The sequence below is a fragment of the Mesoplodon bidens genome (genome assembly GCF_964165515.1).
Source record: "Mesoplodon bidens genome assembly, chromosome: 1".
NCBI classification, from domain to species: Eukaryota; Metazoa; Chordata; class Mammalia; order Artiodactyla; family Ziphiidae; genus Mesoplodon; species Mesoplodon bidens.
In genome coordinates this window covers 192836041-192849659 of record NC_138176.1, presented here as the reverse complement: position 1 = coordinate 192849659, position 13619 = coordinate 192836041, and the positions used below count along the sequence as shown (strand labels likewise).

At 38.9% G+C, this 13619-nt stretch overlaps 1 protein-coding gene across 6 annotated transcripts in view; it reads left to right on the top strand.

Moving 5' to 3' along the window:
- Positions 1-13619, top strand: part of WDFY3 (WD repeat and FYVE domain containing 3) — a 279964-nt gene that overhangs the window by 19496 nt on the left and 246849 nt on the right. For 2 of the 6 annotated variants that reach the window (XM_081250861.1, XM_081250860.1), the window contains exon 2: positions 13501-13594. The exons of 1 other annotated variant lie outside the window; for it this stretch is intronic. The gene's annotated coding sequence lies outside the window, so the exon portion shown is untranslated. Of the gene's footprint in view, positions 1-13500; positions 13595-13619 lie in introns of those variants that run through there. 3 more of the 6 variants (XM_081250858.1, XM_081250857.1, XM_081250855.1) reach the window with 2 other exon arrangements.

The following is a 13619-nucleotide window of genomic DNA, read 5'->3' as shown; positions in this document are numbered from 1 at the left end:
AACAAAAAGAATAAAATACCTAGGAGTAAACCTACCTAAGGAGGCAAAGGACTTGTACTCAGAAAACTATAAAACACTGATGAAAGGAATCAAGGATGACATAAACAGATGGAGAAATATACCATGTTCTTGGAATTGGAAGAATCAGTATTGTGAAAATGACTATACTACCCAAAGCAATCTACAGATTCAGTGCAATCCCTATCAAACTAGTAATGGCATTCTTCACAGAATTAGAACAAAAAATTTTACAGTTCATATGGACACACAAAAGACCCCGAATAGCCAAAGCAATCTTGAGAAAGAAAAACGGAGATGGAGGAATCAGGCTCCCCGACTTCAAACTATATTACAAAGCTACAGTAATCATGACAGTATGATACTGCCATAAAAAACAGAATTATAGATCAGTGGTACAGGATAGAAAGCCCAGAGATAACCCACACACATATAGTCACCTAACTTACGACAAAGGAGGCAAGAACATATAATGGAGAAAAGACAGCCTCTTCAATAAATAGTGCTGGGAAAACTGGACAGCTACATGTAAAAGAATGAAACTACAACACTCCCTAACACCATACACAAAAATAAACTCAAAATGGATTAAAGACCTAAATGTAAGACCATACAGCATAAAACTCTTAGAGGAAAACATAGGGAAAACACTCTTTGACATAAAACACAGCAAGATCTTTTTTGACCTACTTCCTAGGGTAATGAAAATAAAAACAAAAGTAAACAAATGGGACCTAATTAAACGTAAAAGCTTTTGCAGAGCAAAGGAAACCATAAACAAGATGAAAAGACAGCCCTCAGAATGGGAGAAAATATTTGTAAATGAAACAATGGACAAAGGATTAATGTCCAAAATATACAAACAGCTCATTGAGCTCAATATCAAAAAAACAAACAATCCAATCAAAAAATGGGTAGGAGACCTAAATAGACATTTCACCAAAGAAGACATACAGATGGCCAGGTGGCACATGAAAAAGTGCTCAACATCACTAATTAGAGAAATGCAAATCAAAACTACAATGAGGTATCACCTCACACTGGTCAGAATGGCCATTATCAAAAAATCTAGAAACAATTAATGCTGGATAGGGTGTGGTGAAAAGGGAATCCTGCACTGTTGGTGGGAATGTAAATTGATACAGCCACTGTGGGAAACAGTATGGACGTTCCTTAAAAAACTAAAAATAGAACTACCATACCACCCAGCAATCCCACTACTGGGCATATACCCTGAGAAAACCATAATTCAAAAAGAGTCATGTACCACAATGTTCATTGCAGCCCTATTTACAATAGCCGGGACATAGAAGCAACCTAAATGTCCATCGACAGATGAATGGATAAAGAAGATGAGGCCCATATACACAATGGAATATTACTCGCCCTAAAAAGAAACGAAATTGAGTTATTTGTTGTGAGGTGGATGGACGTAGAGACTGTCGTACAGAGTGGAGTAAGTCATAAAGAAAAAAACAAATGCTGTATGCTAACACATATATATGGAATCTAAAAAAAAAATGGTACTGATGAACCTAGTGGCAGGGCAGGAATACGACGCAGACGTAGAGAATGGACTTGAGGACATGGTGGGGGGAGGGGAAAGCTGGGGTGAAGTGAGAGTAAGATCGACATATATACACTACCAAACGTAAGGTAGATAGCTAGTGGGAAGCAGCCGCATAGCACAGGGAGATCAGCTCGGTGTTTTGCGACAACCTAGAGGGGTGGGATTGGGAGGGTGGGAGGGAGGCTCAAGAGGGAGGGGATATGGGGATATATGTAAGCATATGGCTGATTCAGTTTGTTGTACAACAGAAACTAACACAGTATTGTGAAGCAGCTATACTCCAATGAAGATATATTAAAAAAACAAAACAAAACATGGAGATACTACTATACACCCACTAGCATGGCTAAGAATCAAGTCTCACAATGTTTTAAGATTGATGAGGATGTAGAGCAACTAGAAGTTTCCTCTCATACATTGCTGGTAAAATGATATAGCCTCTTTAGCAAATAGTTGGTTAGTTTCTTACATAATTAAACTTATTCCTTATGAGGTGTAAATTCCATTCCTAGGTATATATCCAAGAGAAATGAAAGCATATGTCTGCAAAAAAGCTGATTTTCATAGCAGCATTATTAAAAATGGTTTGAATTTGCTCTTCATTAGTAATGATATTTACACCCTTTCATCTGCTTGTTTACCATCTACAACTGGTTTATTTTAGAAGTATTGACATCTTTTGCTCTTTTGAAAATTAGGCTTCTTGGGAATTCCCTGGGGGTCCAGTGGTTAGTACTCTGCACTTTCACTGCCAAGGGCGCGGGTTCAATCCATGGTTGGGGAACTAAGATCCCACAAGCCACAAGATGCAGCCAAAAAATAAATAAATGGATAAATAAAATTAGGCTGCTTATTTTATTATTATTGAGTTATAAGAGTTTTTATATATTTTGGAAATACCGGTCTTTATCTGGTATTTGTTTTACAAATACTTTCTCCCATTTTTAAAATAGTGACTTCATTTTTAAAACAGTGTCTTTTGAAGAGCAGAAGTTAATTTTTTTTTTTTTTTTTTTTTTTTTTGCGGTACGCGGGCCTCTCACTGTTGTGGCCTCTCCTGTTGCAGAGCACAGGCTCCGGACGCGCAGGCTCAGTGGCCATGGCTCACGGGCCTAGCCACTCTGTGGCATGTGGGATCTTCCCGGACCGGGTCATGAACCCGTGTCCCCTGCATTGGCAGGCAGACTCTCAACCACTGCGCCACCAGGGAAGCCCCAGCAGAAGTTAATTTTGATGAAATCCAGTTTCTCAGTTTTTTCTTTTATGGTTTGTGCTTTATATCCGATAGAACTTTTTGCCTAACCCAAAGTCACTGATTTAGCACCGTTTTTTTTTTTGTGGTACACGGGCCTCTCTCACTGCTGTGTCCTCTCCCGCTGTGGAGCACAGGCTCCGGACGCGCAGGCCCAGTGACCATGGCTCACGGGCCCAGCCGCTCCACGGCATGTGGGATCCTTCCAGACCGGGGCATGAACCTGTGTCCCCTGTATCGGCAGGCGGACTCTCAACCACTGTGCCACTAGGGAAGTCCTAGCACCGTTTTATTCTAGAAGTTTGATAAGTTTAAGGTTTTACATTTAGGTCTGTGATCCATTTTGAGTTAAAGGTTGGATGTAATGTGATGTATGGGTTGATTGAGATTTTTTTGTTTTGTTTTGGATTTTTGTACGTGGATGTCCAATTGTTTTAGCACTGTTTGGTGAAAAGCTTTTCTGTTCTCCATTCAGTTGCTTGACATCTTTGTCAAAAATCAATTGACCATGTATGTCTACCTCTGTTTCTGAAATCTTTCTTTTCCATTGATTTAGGTTTCTGTCCTTTCACCAGTACCGCACTGTCTTGATTACTGTGGCTTTATAATAATAAATCTTGGTATCATGTAATATGAGTACTCCAATTTTGTTTTGTTTGAAATTGTTTTGGCTATTCTAGTTTCCTGGCTTTTCTGTGTAAATTTTAGAATCATTCTGATGGTTTCCAAAAAAAAAAAATCTACGTGAATTTTGATTGGGGTTGCATTGAATCTGTAGATAAATTTTGGAGAGGAGTGATAATTTAACTATGTTGAGTCTCCCAGTCCATTCATATGGTATATCTCTTCATTTACTCACATCATCTTTGATTTATCTCATCAGTGTTTTATGGTTTTCAAAACACAAATCTTGTGGGCTTCCCTGGTGGCGCAGTGGTTGAGAGTCTGCCTGCCGATGCAGGGGACGCGGGTTCATGCCCTGGTCTAGGAGGATCCCATATGCCGTGGAGCGGCTGGGCTTGTGAGCCATGGCCGCTGAGCCTGCGCGTCCGGAGCCTGTGCTCCGCAACGGGAGAAGCCACAGCAGTGAGAAGCCCGTGTACCGCAAATCAAACAAACAAACAAACAAAACACAAATCTTGCATATTTCATGGTTTGGTGGTGGTATTATAAATGGCAATATAGTGGGTTGGCCAGAAAGTTCATTCGGGTTCTTCCGTAACATCTTAATGGAGAAACCCAAACGAACTTTTTGGCCAACCCAATATAAATATGTAATTTCCAAGTGTTTCACTGTTGATATATGGAAACATGATTGATCTTTATATATTGGACTTTGTATACTACAACCTTGTTAAATTCCCTTATTATAGCTAGTATGCTTTTTGTTGTTGTTTTTGTTTTTTGTAGATTCTGTGGGATTTTCTGTCTATATAGACAGTCATGTTGCCTGGAATAATGACAGTCTTATTTCTTCCATAGTAATGTATGCCTTTTATTTCTTTTTTATACCATATAGCCCTGGCTAGTACTTCCAGTATAATGTTAAAGACAGAAGACATTCAGCCTTTCGCCATTATGTATGATGTTAGCTGTATTTGTTTTATTTATTTATTTATTTTTATTTTTGGCTGTGCTGGGTCTTTGCTGCACGCGGCTTTCTCTAGTTGTGGCGAGTGGGGGCTACTCTTTGTTGCGGTGCATGGGCTCCTCATTGCAGTGGCTTCTCTTGTTGTGGAGCACAGGCTCTAGGTGCGTGGGCTTCAGTAGTTGGAGTGTGCGGGCTCAGTTGTTGCGACATGCAGGCCCTAGAGTACAGACTCAGTAGTTGTGTCGCATGGGCTTAGTTGTTCTGTGGCATGTGGGATCTTCCCGGACCAGGGCTTGAACCTGTGTCCCCTGTATTGGCAGGCAGATTCTTAACCACTGTGCCACCAGGGAAGTCCCTGTATTTGTTTTAAAGATACCATTTATCAGCTTAAGTTCCATTGTATTCCTTGTTTACTAAGAGTTTTTAAAATCATGAATGAATGTTGAATTTTGTCAAATGCTATTTTTGCACCTATTGAAATCATTGTATGGTTTTTCTTTATTCTGTTCATATGGTGAATTATACTGATTAATTTTTGAATGTTGAACCAGCCTTATATTTCCAGGGTAAACTTCAGTTGGTCATGTTGTAATATCCCTTTTATATATTGCTAATATTCTGTTAAAATTTTTTGCATCTGTGTTCAGAAAGGATATTGGATTTCTAGTCTTCTTTTCTCTTAATGTTTCTGTCTGGTCTTGGTATTAAGGTGTTGCGAGTCTTATAAATTAATTTGGGAAGAGCTTCCTCCAGTCTCGATTGAGCTGGTTAGTGTAAACACACATATTAGTTTGCTATATTTTGTGAAAAAATGGCAGGGGTGGGGAGTGATAAAACACACTCATATCTACTTAACTTTACAAAAAAGAAGGGGCAGTAGAGAACAAATATTTATGGGAGGGAATGACACTTCTTAAGGCTATATACCTTTTTATATAGTTTTGACTTTTCAAAGCATATTATCTTCCATATTGCAAATAAAGATGGGAATGGGGAAAGTCCTAAACCACCAGAACAAATGAACCTGATTGTACTATAAATTAGTACTATACTTACATTGAAGGGGAAGAAAGAGTGACTCTAAGTAATTTTTTAACATAATATTTGACTGTTTACCCTCATCCTAGGTAGCGGTAAGAGAGAGGGATTGCAAACAAATCCTGAACTCTTTCCTCTAGAGTTTATTTTTTGTAGTGATATGGACAAAGCAACTCTGGGTCATTTTTATGTGTATTACGGATTGAGTAAATGTTTTCAGGTTGTTGAAGCTAGGACCTGAGGAAGGAGGGACATACAAATATGCATTGGGAGAAGGGAAAAATGAATCCTGTGGGGATGGATTGGAATTGAAGGTATCAGTTTAAATTTATTATTTTTGAAACCAGTATGTATACATGCACATGCATATGTATGTATGAACATATATATATTTATATGCATATGTGTATATGCATGCATGTATTTCCTAGTAGTTCTGTCCAAGAAAAAGACAAAGAGCAGTGGGCACACCTAATCCCCCAATCTCGATCTCTAATAGTATTCCCAACACAAAGGAACTGGAGTTCCTCAGAGGAATGGCTGATTGCAAGGGTATATACCAGGTGAATCTGTACCTTTTTTTTTTTTTTTTGCGGTATGTGGGCCTCTCACTGTTGTGGCCTCTCCCGTTGTGGAGCACAGGCTCCGGACGCGCAGGCTCAGCGGCCATGGCTCACGGGCCCAGCCGCTCCGCGGCATGTGGGATCTTCCCGGACCGGGGCACGAACCCGTGTCCCCTGCATCGGCAGGCGGACTCTCAACCACTGCGCCACCAGGGAAGCCCTGTACCTTTTTTTTAATGCTAGAAAATAAAATGTTTTTGAAAAATATGGGAGCATGTCACAAGCCTGTTGGAGGTCCTACTGGTCTAGTCATCAGATTAGTAATGAATTATGAACCATTAAAAATAGGAATCCACTACCCATAATGATAATAAACTAGTAAATAAATGAACAAATAAAGAAGAGAGCTCTCATGCTTACAGTAGAATTCTGAATTCTAGAGTTGGAAAATCATCATTTTGCAGCTCTTATTAGGCAGGGCAAGAATCATAACAAAATCTAGGGGGGAAATATTGATGAGGAGCAGGGTATTTCCATAGAGTTAAAGTGTCTCCCCACCGCCTGTGTATTATTTGCAGGGTGTAAAATAGGGATTATGCATTGGTGAAATACAACAACAACATGGGTAACACGTGAATCTAGATATGATGCCCTGAGGGGATATATCATCATCTGTGTAGTTTTCTGGCCAAGACTACATAACCTGAATCTGGAGGAAACAATAGACAAACCCCACATGAGGAACATTCTGCTTAATAAAAAGGGGAGGAGGATATTCAAAACAAAACAAAAAACAATGTCATAAAAGATAAAGGCTGTGGAAGTGTTTCAAATTATGGGAGGCTTAAGAAAGATAAGCCTAGGTATTGCATTAACTGCAATACCTGACCCTGGACTGGATCCTATACTGGGTGGGGAGAAGAATAGGATAAAATGATTATCATTGGATTAATTGAAATAAGTTGGAGTACTAATGCTAAATACAAATATTGTAGTAATGTTCAAATTACTGACAATAACTGTACTGTGGTTATGAAAGAGAATATCTCTAAGGAAATACACATTGAAGCAAAGGCTCAAAGAACCATGATATACATAATTTATCCTCAGTTGCTTTAGGAAAAGAAAAAAAAGCTCAAGTGTGTCTGTGTGAAGGGAAAGAAAGTTCATGAGCACAAATGACAAAATAAAGAAGGTAACGTTAACAATGGATGACTTTGAGTATAAGGGTGATTCTTGTATTTTTATATTTGCAACTTTTCTGTAAGTTTGAAACTATTTCCAAACAAAATAGTTAAAACACTTAAAAATATCTGTCCTTTATTTTTAGACTTTCTTTATTTATAAAGAGCTCAGTTCTTTATCTGGAACAAGTTTGGAATGAACATTTTAATAATATTTTCCTAAGTGTGTTGCGGCTCTGCAAACTAACCATTGTTGAATATGATAACAGATGGGAAATAAATGTCACCCTGTGGACAGCCAGAGACTAAAACCTAATCTGGCAGGGGGTTGGGGGTGGGGTGGGGAACCATTTATTATAGTGGTTACTTAAAGTTTATGGAAGTATTGGCTACAACATCTACTGAAGTCTTTGAGTTATTGTTGTTATCACTTAACTATTGAAGAAATATTAGAATGATTCTTTTACATCAAGAATCTAGCTATTGTCTCCTGATTATTTATTTTCTTTTGTAAACTCAGAAAGATTGTCATGTTTAGCCCTAAGAGTGTAACTATTCATTTCTTCATTCAAAAAATGTTTATTGAATGCCTACTATGTGCTGGACCCCTTCCTAAGCATTGAAGATGTAGCACGAAACAAAACAAAGCTCTTGCCCTTGTGGATTTTATGTGTTTGGGGGAGGAAATACACAAACAGGAATAGAAGTGAAATAAATGAATATTAGTAACATTGGAGAGAAATAAATCAGGGAAGTGTGTTAGGGATGCTGGGAGCAGAATAGTTACAGTTTAAAATAGACCGAATAGGAAAGAGTTAACTCAGACATTTGAGCAAAGATCTGAAGATAGCAAGGGAGTGAGGCAGGTGGAGATAATCATCACAGAATAGCTTTGAGGCAGAGAGAACAGTAAGTGTAAAGGCTCTGAGGCAGGAGTATGCCTAGCCTGTATAAGGAATAGCAAGGAGGTCAGTAGGAAATGAGGTCAGAGGTAATGGGGGCTAAATTATGTAAGTTCTGTTTTGCTGTTTTAAAGATTTTGGCGTGGGGCTTCCCTGGTGGCGCAGTGGTTGAGAGTCCGCCTGCCGACGCAGGGGATGCGGGTTCGTGCCCCGGTCCGGGAAGATCCCACATGCCGCGGAGCGGCTGGGCCCGTGAGCCGTGGCTGCTGTGCCTGAGCGTCCGGAGCCTGTGCTCCACAACGGGAGAGGCCACAACAGTGACAGGCCCGCATACCGCAAAAAAAAAAAAAAAAAAAAAAGATTTTGGCGTTTATGATATGAGAAGCCATTGGGAGATTTTGGGCACAGATGTTACATTATATGATTTATGTAAGATTATCAGGATCACTCTGGCTGCTTTGATGAAAAAGGACTGAAATAGGGCAAGGGTAGAAGTTGGGAGGCCAGTTACTAAACTATGGAAAAAATCCTAGTGAGAGATGATAGTTACTACTACAGTTTCTACGTAGATGATGAGAAGTGGTCAGATTCTGGATATATTTTGTATATAGAGCCAGTAGTATTTGCTGATTAGTTAGAAAGAAGAGTCAGAACTTGAACTTCAGCGATGATGGAGAAAAGGAGAAATAAGCAAAGGAAGCTGAGGAGTGGCCAGTGAGATAGGATGAAACCAGGAGAAACCAGGAGAGTCTTTGTTCTGGAAGCCAGGTAAAGAAAGTGTATCAGGGCTTGATGAGTCATGCCGATTGCTGCAGATAGGGCAAGAAAGATGAGATCTGACTGGCTTTTGGATTTTACAATATATATGTAAGTAACTGGTGACTTTAGAGTTTCAGTGCTGTGTTCGGAGCAAAAGTCTAATTGGAGTATGTTCAGTTTGAACTGAAGAATACTTGAAGACAGAGAGTAAGGACAAGTCTTTTTTTTTTTTTTTTCCCACAGTACGTGGGCCTCTCACTGTTGTGGCCTCTCCCGTTGCAGAGCACAGGCTCCAGACGCGCAGGCTTAATGGCCATGGCTCACGGGCCTAGCCACTCCGCAGCATGTGGGATCTTCCCGGACTGGGGCACGAACCCGTGTCCCCTGCATTGGCAGGCGGACTCTCAACCACTGCGCCATCAGGGAAGCCCAAAGGACAACTCTTTTCTGACTTTTCACTGAAGAGGGAATCAAAGAAATTGGCCATAATCTAGAGGGGTGTGTGGTGTCAAAAGGTTTGCTGCTGATGTTGTTTATTTTCTAATGATTGGAAATATACACACACACACACACACACACACACAGTGGTTCTGCTTTATTGGGAGGACAAAATTAAGAAATTGATGACAAAGGAAAGAGACGTGGGACTTACTAGAGCAATTTCCTTGAATAGTAGGGACATAACATATAGTATTAAAGTGGAAGAGTTAGACTTTGATGTGGTTTCAGAAAGTTTAAGCACAGTAGAAGGGTACAGATCCAGGTAAGTGGGTGAGTGTGGTTCTGGAAGTTCTCTTCTGATTCCGTACATAGGAATCAACGCCAGCATTGTAGAGTGATCTCAGATTTTGTGTGGCTTTCGATTTTTTTTTTTTTCTGTGTGATGCTGTTCATCAGGTGATCTGCCAAGAGTCCTGAGAAGCCATAGGAGGGCTATAGCCCTGATTGTTAACTTTTGTTTTTCAGATATTTAGCTTTTTGTTACTCTCTCCAGTTTACTTAACACTTGGGAAGAGATTCCTAAAACTCTTTTGGGGATATCTGGAAAAAAATTTTTTTCTCATTGATCTTCAAAGAGTATGATTCAAAGAATCATACTTAGAATTTACCAGCACAATTTTCATGTTAGGTATAAGAAAACCAACTTAAAGACATAGTTAGGCCAAGGAGGTACAGCTAATTGTCTAGCCAAGCCTGGAATGCAGGTCTCTGTTGTTCTAGTTTATATAATTTAGTTTTGAAATTCAGTTTTTATACCTATGTACATATACATTCATACTCAACGTTTTGACAATAAAGCTAACTTATTCTAAATTGGAGCCAACCAAAGCATGAAATAAAAACACTTAAAATGTCAGGGTCAAAATGTAACTCTATCTAAAATGTGATTTAAATTTTGATTTGTATAAAATGGATGCCTGAAATTATATTATATTGCATATTGTAATTAGAATGCACTGAAATCATATCAAAGCACTTAACCCTTGGCTAAATTTATATTAAAAGATTACAAAACAGGATCAGTAATACACCATTTTAAATTTCTGGTACTTTAAGACATCTGTAGATTGTAATAAAATACAAAAATGGGTTGAGAAAAGCATTGGTATTCTAGCTCGCTGTTTCCAGTTCTGTCTGGCTTCCTCCTATTTCTGCTTCTTTATCGCAATACTTGGCTGTACCTGGTAATTCAAAATGGATAAAACCAAATAATCAGCATCCAAAATACATATATAATTTCTATGAAATAATAAGTAAAGGGCAAAAAACTAAGGAGGAAGTGGCCAATAGAAATAAAGAGGCATTTCATAAAAGAGGAAACATGAGTTAGCCAGTAAACCTGAAGAAATGCTCAGTATCATTAATCAACAGAAAACTGCAAATTAAGACTACAGTTAGATGGTTTTACACCCCCAAATTAAGAAGTTGGCATTACTAAATGTTGGAGAGCATGTAGATCAATATGAACTACCTGGTGCTGATGAGATTATACATTGGTAAACACACTTTGGGAAAAAGAAAAATTGGCGACCTCACAAAAAAAATCGAAAACACATATATTCCTCAACTCCTAGGCAAGTACTTAAGAGAAACTTTGGCACATGTGGAACAGATGTGTATGAGAACTTTCATAACAGTAATGTTCATAATAACAAAACAAAACAAAACCTGGGGAGAAAATAAGGTGCTATTGTAAAGAGAATGAATAATTCAGTCATGGTGTATTTACACAATGTAGAATTTTTCTGCCCTGAAATGAATGAACTACAACTATATGCAACATTTAATTGCATATGTATCATAAACACATCTTGAAAACATAATATTGAATGAAAAACAGTGAAAGTGTTGTTGAAGGATATGTACATATGTGATATGCTTTCTAAAAATCAGAGGAATGATGAACACAAAACATAGGAGAGCAATTACAGAGGACTGAAGAGATGAGAGAGGTGGGGTGTAGGACAGGGAAGAGCAAATCAGTAAAACATTACCAGCAACTTATATTTAGGTTCTCGTGTTGGGTGACAACCAACATGTTTTACGTAAGTTGGTAGTTTTAATACATTAAAAAAACAGTGCAGGTATATTCTGATGTTACGATTTAGGAGACATGTCATCACTTCTGCCTACTTTCTCACTGCCAGTTGAATCCCAAACATCACTCAGAATTTCACTAGAGGGATCTTGTTTTAAAATCTTATATCTCATTAAGCATGTGTCTGCCATCTGACAAACCACTCAGTAACAACTTGGATGAATAACTGAATGAATGATTTGGGAAAATAATTCAGAATTTTTCTTAGAAACCACCTAAGAAGTAGATTTCTTTTTTTAATAAATTTATTTATTTATCGTTTTGGCTGCATTTGGTCTTCGTTGCTGCGCATGGACTTTCTCTAGTTGTGGCGAGCTAGGGCTACTGTTCGTTGCAGCGCGCAGACTTTTCATTGCGGTGGCTTCTCTTGTTGCAGAGCACGGGCTCTAGGCGTGCAGGCTTCAGTAGTTGCGGCACGTGGACTCAGTAGTTGTGGATTGTGGGCTCTAGCATGCGGGCTCAGTAGCTGTGGCGCACAGCCTTAGTTGCTCTGTGGCATGTGGGATCTTCCTGGACCGGGGCTCGAACCTGTGACCCTGCATTGGCAGGTGGATTCTTAACCACTGTGCCACCAGGGAAGTCCCAGAGGTAGATTTTTTTAAATACTTTTTCATAAGTAGTGAGACAGCAAAACTAGGTTATTGCAAAACTAGATTTTTGAATGAGAACTAGCTGTATATTTGAGGGCAATATTATTGATGTTTGAACTATTGTACTAATATGATCACAGAGATTAACAAACATGACAAAAGCAAATAGTTGATCAGATTGACAGACATGACAAAAACAAATATTGATGTTTGAACTATTGTACTATCTTGATTACAGAGATTAACAAACATATGACAAAACAAATAGTTGATCAGAAAAACAGAATGTCGTTAAAAGATGAGTCTATTCTTAGGCATAACTTTTTAGACTTAGAAAGCTCATGGGGATTAATCCAAGCTCCTCATTTAAAAAAATATATATTTTTTATTTATTTATTTTTGGCTACATTGGGTCTTCGTTGCTGCGCACAGTCTTTCTCTAGTTGCAGCGAGTGGGGGCTACTCTTGGTTGCAGTGCGTGGGCTTCTCATTAAGGTGGTTTCTCTTGCTGCGGAGCACAGGCTCTAGATGCATGGGCTTCAGTAGTTGTGGCTTGGGGGCTCTAGAGCGCAGGCTCAGTAGTTGTGGCACACGGGCTTAGTTGCTCCATGGCATGTGGGATCTTCCTGGACCAGAGATCGAACTCATGTTCCCTGCATTGGCAGGCGGATTCTTAACCATTGTGCCACCAGGGAAGTCCCCAAGCTCCTCATTTTTGAATAAAGGAGCTTTGGAACCAAAGAAGTAATTGATTAAGGGCATAGAACTTGTTGAGAGCAGAGTTATAAGAAAGACCAGAACCTATATCTCATCATTCATGTGCTGATGTTTTCATTTTGGAATATTGAATGGTAAATAAAAGAAACAGTTAAATATCCTATGTGAGACAGGCTAAATAACTCGAGGTTGGATTATAAACATTGAGTGAGGAAGCACTGTTTTTTATTTTAACTTAGAACATATCAATTCAGCTCTATACCACATTTATCTTCAACTACTCCTAGAGAAGTAACATGATTTTTTTTCTTTTTTGCTCATGTTTGGTTCTCCAAAAAGAGACATTGTGATCTATGATGTACAGATGAATACTGGACGAAAGTTGGAAGAATTAGGTTCTGAACCTGGCTCTGCCACTAAATAACTGTGTTGTTGTTGATTCTTTGCATAACTTTCCCTGGTCTTGGCTTCCTCACCAGTAAAATAAAAAAGCTGAACCAGATGGTCTGTAGAGATCAGTTTTGAATGAGTCTATATTCTCCTTTGAAGTTTGAATAGCAGACTTTATCTCTCTTAAATAAAGTGTTGTCCTTTGTTCCAGTATGAAGCCATTGGCAAGAAATAAGGAGGTAAAGAGAGAATTAGTACGAAATGAACAACTCATAAAAAACATTCTGAAAATAAACTGGGCTTTCTTTTTTTTTTCTTTCATCACAGGTATAATACTTCTCCACGTCTGCTTCAGGAAGAAAGTGCCTGCCACTCCTATTGTTTCTACGCAGGTTCATGCCAGCCCAGAACATAGAATCAGGTCAGTTTTAGGATTGTTTTGTCTG